Consider the following 6,461-nt stretch of genomic DNA (forward strand, 5'->3'; position numbering starts at 1 on the left):
CTTTCCAAGCATGCAGTTGAAATTGGTTGTGCTGGGAAACAGGAAGGGACCTGGAAGGTACTTCAGTTAGTAACTGTGTCTTCCTTGCACTCCTGGCTGTTTGGCAGGGCTTCATACAGGTTAGCTTGAGGACAGGACAACTGTACTTCCTCTCCCTGTTTGGTAAATAAGATATGAGAGACTGTGCAAAATCTTTTTAACCTGAGACTAAAAACCAGTTTCTTTCAATACATAAATCAAAAATGTGTCAGACAAGACTGCCTGCTTAATAAGAGCTATCTCTAACCCACTAGAATTAACAGCCTCCAGAAACTTGAGTAGGACACAACATTCCTGGTTTATAATCATTTCCTTCTGGATGACAAAAATCATACAGGTGGTCAGTGAATCATGTCTTACAAGTGAGTAGTCCACATATAAGATACCACTCTACTAGAGCTATGAGTTAGACTGTTAGTATGGCTGCTGCAAATCTGTACTTGCATTCAGGCATTGCTGAGAACTCATGCAAGATCAATAATGAAATTATCTTAAAAAAAATCCCTGTAAACAGGAAAGGTGTTGACTATAGTTTCATTACCAGACCCCTCTTCTCTGTAATAGTAGAATAATAGTATATCTAGTAGAAAAAATACAAAACATTAAATGCTTAACATTCTAGAGTAGGAGGGAAGGTAGTTCATCATAATTTTCTTTGAGTAAATGGCAATAATTAGTGGTGTGCTGACTCTAGGTATCATTTGCAGCATTTCTAATTTCTGTGGGTCTACCCTGGCAGACATGAAATAGTATTTAATACAAAATCAGTAAGTAATTGATAGTAATTTGTTTTAGTTCATACACCTTGAAGTTAAGACATTATGAATTTAAGAACTAAGATTACCCTGGAGTGTGCTGTCTGTTTAATGTGCAGATATTAGTTTCAGTCTTCAGATTTATAATTTATTTTGTCATCTTTTTCTGCAGAGAGGAGAAGAACAACAGGAAAATACAGAAGCTGCCTTCAAAACTCTTGACATTTTAATCAGATCTTTTGGGTTTTGAATTTACATAGCAGACTTTTCTTTTAACTCAGCTATCCTGAATGTTCATCTTGGCTATTCTTCAGCAAGTTCAAATTTTCCTTAATTATGAAATCAGTGATGGGCAGGTGATTGTTACAGTAAGTACTTTCAGATGTATTCAAAGATATTCCAGATGTTGAATGAAAATTGCACATTGCCGTGCTTCACTAGGTTACATCTAGACTTCACTGTGTAAATATTAGAAGCAGAATTTTATTCAATAAAACATGTTATGCTCATGTAGTCTCTTTGTTTTGCTATTGTTTTGGAAGAACCCAAAGAAGTTATTTGAATGTGACTGTTTTCAACACAATAAACCTTACACAGCCAGACCAACTTGTGGGATAGAGACTGCTTTAACTGGTGGCATCAGTGTTTTACTTGAGTGGCTTCATGCAAAATAGTCCCTAATACTGATTTCCCTTTCTGCAAGGGGAAGTCCATTTTTCTTGAGAGGGGAGGAGAGCATTTTTTGCTTTGTTGCTGGGAGTGAGAGGCTTAATTGGTACATCTTTGCTGCAATATCCTTCCTTCTAGAAATGGAATGTGTTTGCTACTAAGCAGCTGTGCAAAAAGCAATTCCTCTTCTTTTTGCCTGCTTTGCTCTCTGTACAAATCAGTCTCATGCTGCATTGCTTCTTACCGAATAGGGGAAGGACTGGGGGGGGGTTGAGGAGATGGATGGCTGTAGCCAGATAATCACATTTCTGTGATTGTTCAGGGGGGTCTTTCTGAGAGAAAGAAGAATACCTTTGTACACAAACCTGCTCAGGACAATCCTCAAGGTGACAGGTGAAACACACCAGGGAGGAACTTGAGGAGGATAACTTCACATTCAATATCAGTGGATCTATGGGAAGTGCTAAACTGTTACCTTTTCAGGTCTTACCATTTTGTGTAAGATTGTCTTCACAGTTTGTGCATTCCCTAAAGAATTTCACACCTGATAATGGAGCTAGTTCTTAATCTATCCAATCAAAATGAAATTGTTGTCAAAATGTGTCAAGTCTCCTGTAAATGCCATGTATAGAACTTGTTTATTGTCTGAAATAAGATAGGTGCATTACATAATTTATATTTTTTGTGCTGGATGGAAGCTATTTTGGTCATATGAAGAAAAATGGTTTTAAAAATTATTTCTGTCTTTGTAAAACATTAATAGATATTTTAGTAACTGTCTCCTAAAAATGTACTGTTACTGTATTTCAAAGCATATAAAATAAATGCAATTATAGTACTGCCTTAGTAAAATGTACTTTGGTAATTAATAGCCTTAATAAAATATACTTTGTATTTACAGTTTTCACAGAAAAAAGTGATTTCTAATGTAGTGCAAAGCTTAAATTCAAGTTTCCTGTATTGATATATGAAATAATATATTTCTTAATAAACATGTAGAAAATATTCGCACTTAATGTGGACTGCTGCAATCTGGTTGAGGGGCAGGTTTTGTGTTTTCGGTGACTGGTGTTGTGTCAGTTTTAACAGTATAAAAAATTGTTCCTTTCTTCTCTGTTTTGGGTAATATAGAATATTTTTCCCTGGCAAACATGAATTAATGTTCTAAAATAGGTGCTGCCTCCAAAAGCCTGCCTAGATGGCAGTATTCACTCACATAACCTGTGCTCAAGGATGGAGGCTGTTTAAGTGCGTGGTAAGGAAAAATGACTTACAGTGCTAAACTGGATGGGAAGGTGTATGCTGGTACATACAAATAACTGTTTCTTATTAAGTTTCCTAATAATAAAATCCAAAGACAAGTCATATTTTCTGGGTTTTAACCACTTAGGTCTCCTAATTTTATTCTCAGATTTAACCTGGGCAATGATTGTTTCACACTAAGTAACTCCTAAAGGAAAAATCATGTCACTACTCCTTGCTGATAGTCCAGAAAATTAGTAATCTATCTAGTCATGCTCATTTAACACCAATTGCTGGAAATACTTACAGTACAAAGTTTATTGCTGGATCCTGAGATCTTCACTGAAGGGGTTTTCAAATATTGGAAGAGCTCCAGGGAAATCGGGGAGTCACCATGCCTGGAGGTTTTTAAAAGGTGTGTAGCTTTGATATTAGGGGTATGGTTTAGTGGTGGACTTTGCTGTGCAAGGTTAATGGTTGAACTGGGATGATCTTAGAGGTCTTTTCCAGCCTAAATTATTCTATTATTCTATGAAAGACCTACACACCCTTCCTGGGACCCCAGATTTATTAACTGCAGATGAAAGACTTGTATCCTCTTCTGTCATCTAGCTCAGTTAAGACTGTAGTGCCATAACAACCTCACCATAATAAACAGTGTGCTGATTATATAAAAATTGGACTTAAATCATTAGATGTATTCTTCCTCGTGGAAGTGCATGTGTTTGTAAGAGGATTAGCCAGTAGTACATTCTCGCTGCCGTAGCCAGGAGCCTTGACACAATGACCTTCTGCTCCTACAGTCTGATAATCAATTCTGAGCCCATTAATCTTTCCAGACAGATTTCTTGCTCCCTTAGCTAAAACCTGGTGCACTGGTATACTGCAGAAGCTCTGTTCTAGCCACATAACTTCAGAGGCAGCAACTGAAAGGAATCCATTCAGCAAGCTGGCAGAGATTGTTATCACAGCAGCTCATGGGGTTCAGTGAGCATTATATGTTCATAACAAAATAAGCTGACACAGTCTGTAAGCTCTGCCAGATTTCAGCAGACCTGAAATAAGGATACAATTCTTTTGTAGCTCTTTTTCAGCTTAGCTGCTTTGCAAGATACACATTGATTAGATATGGGAGGGCTACAGCTGACTTCAGTATGAAACATGATTTTTAGAACTTGGTTCAGTTGCTTGTGCTTTGGCATCAAGTACCATTTGAGACACCCTGGGGTATCCTGCATGGTCTCCATGTCTCCAGCTGCTGCTTCCATAGGACCTATTGGTATCTGCCAACCCCATGTGCATCTCAAATAGCATAGATGCTGGCATTCAGGCATCTAAATGGAGTCCTTTGTTTTCTAGAACTTTGGATAGCTGATGTCTGACTATTTTTCTGTGAGCTTGCATAAAATGCCAACACTGAGATTGGTCCAGTCCTTGATTTTCCAAGTAAATTGCTCAAATCCTTAGTATGTACATAAGGTGGGATCCATGATGTTGTGTGTGAAAGAAAGTATCATCTCCTAGGTGATGGGCTGATGCTGCACTGGCCTGTTAGTTCCCCAAGGAGAATAATTTAGAGCAAAACCCCAACCTTGGAGCTGTTACCTGGCTGGAGTTGGTTGCCATATGTCACAAGGTTTCTGATGATTATCTGAAGGTAACGGGGCAAGGACCTAGTTCTATTTCAGCAAAACCATGAGCAACAGGAGTGAGTTAATGGGACATGAGTTCCCTTGCTTTCTGTAGGCTCTATGTGGGATTCAGCTCAGGATTAAGCCACCTAAATGTGTCTGGATTTAGGTGTGTATGACTGAGCAGAGCAGTTGAGCTAGTACTAAGTTCCTTTAAGGTAATCTTGACTCATTCTGCAGGCTGAACTGACTCCACTCACTGGTCTCTGCCTGGTGCCACATTAGGTGCTGTAAGGTGTCCTGCCTGGCCCTCAGCTGCTTGTCTGGAAAGGTTCAGATCTCCCATCAGTCCTTCTTTCACCATGCTTGAAGTCATCTGGGGCTGCAGATCGTCATTGCTAAATGTGTGGGCAGCAGGATCTAATTCCCCAGTGGCTGCCATGGGATCACAGCCCAAAGGTGGGCATTAGATTCTTAACTTCAGACAAAATTCTCATTCTATGCTTTTGGCAGAAGGGATAGAATGGAGAGGAGGCACATGAAGTGTTTTGAGGATGCTAGGGCCATGCACTAAATGGTGGAAGAAGCTGGGGGAGGATGGTCTGTCCTTCAGTCCAGCTGCTACAAGCAGCAGTGGCCTAATCCATACTTCAGGTCATGTAAGTCATCCCCAGCCCCCTAACAGAAAGAACTAAACCTCCTGATAAGCAATACCAATTAATTTGATCAGCTGCCTATTTTCATATTTCAAGGGCAACACTGAAGCAACCTCAGCCTTGGTTTTATGTTACTTGCTTTGAAATTGCTTTATGGTCTTTAGTGATGTTTTTAAACCCTATTTTTGTCTGCCAAAATAATTCTGCTACTCTAAGAGCAGAAACTAGTGTCTGGTCTTGCTCATGTAGGTCTGTGGCTAACTGTTCTACAGCTGACAGTAATGTGCCACCAGTGTCTCATAAGGCATCCCTGTTGATTCCTGTGTGTAATTAATTACTTTTATATGGTAATTAAATCATTCCTGTTTACTTGCACTCTGCTTGCAGCTGAGTACTTGCTGAAAAGAGAAATTGTTTGACTTGCTCTCTTGCAGCATTGGTGAGCTCTGCCCTGCCTGAGCCACTGTTAGTTCCAGGCTTGAGTAGTCTCTGGCAGTTCTGAGAACTGACCCGGGCTGCAGGCGGGACTTTGCGGGTGCTGAAGCTGATGCAGCCCCTTCCCCTCTGCTGCCCTGCCAGTCTCAGCTGGTGCAGCCCCTTCCCCTCTGCTGCCCTGCCAGTCTCAGCTGGTGCAGCCCCTTCCCCTCTGCTGCCCTGCCAGTCTCAGCTGTGCTGGGGGCTCCAGGCAGCCCCTGCCGAGGCTGCGGCCGGCGAAGGGCTGTGGCTGTGCGGAGCTGTTCCCTGTGGGATCCCAGGTGCCTCTGGTTTGGCGGGGCGGGGGCAGCAGAGGGTGCAGAGCCCTGCCCTGTGAGAGCTGCGACAGCGGCACCGCTCGGGTCTGTGAGCAGGGAACGGGCTCTGGCACGGCTGGAGCAGCACAGCCAGGCAGGTCTCAGTGGCAGCTGCACAGGGGAGATATTAGAGATGGTGTTCCAGTGATGACCTGAGACCTGACAGGCGCTGTGTGACTCCAAGCCTGCCTGCATTTGCCGTGCACAGTGTTCCACATGCAGCTCGGCTGTCTCCCTCTTGTTGTTTGCTAGTCTAGGGGTTTGCAAGGGGCAAACGCAGACACGTTTAAAATTTTTGGATGGTTTGTGCAGGAGGTGCAGGGAAGGTGCCCCCAGCAGGACCTGTGGCTGTAACATAGTGCTGTATGCTTTTCTCTACCACCCAGCCTGCTGCAGGGTAGTGCCTCAAGTCTAAGCATAAGATGATTGAGATGTGTGTGTCACATAATAAAGTGTTTTGGCCTCAGGAATTTTCAAAGATGGCTCTCAAAAGAGTGGTGAGGCAGTGGAGGAACAAAGTGCAGCCTTGTTCAAGTGCTGCTCTGATGGTTTCATGGCATCTCTTGTTGTAACCTACTGATCCTGTGGTTTGTTCACAAAACAGAATTTAGCTTGGGAAGGAAAGTGTGAGCAGGTTGGCATTCAAATGTTAATACATGGAGAACAAAAAGGACTAAG

At 42.0% G+C, this 6,461-nt stretch overlaps 1 protein-coding gene across 2 annotated transcripts in view; it reads left to right on the forward strand.

Moving 5' to 3' along the window:
* Window positions 1–2,479, forward strand: part of BCKDHB (branched chain keto acid dehydrogenase E1 subunit beta) — a 111,397-nt gene extending 108,918 nt beyond the window's left edge. For both annotated transcript variants that reach the window (XM_077174862.1, XM_054629592.2), the window contains one exon: window positions 967–2,479. The gene's annotated coding sequence lies outside the window, so the exon portion shown is untranslated. The remainder of the gene's footprint in view (window positions 1–966) is intronic.
* Window positions 2,480–6,461: the final 3,982 nt, after the last annotated feature.

This window comes from Agelaius phoeniceus, chromosome 3 (genome assembly GCF_051311805.1).
Source record: "Agelaius phoeniceus isolate bAgePho1 chromosome 3, bAgePho1.hap1, whole genome shotgun sequence".
NCBI lineage: Eukaryota > Metazoa > Chordata > Aves > Passeriformes > Icteridae > Agelaius > Agelaius phoeniceus.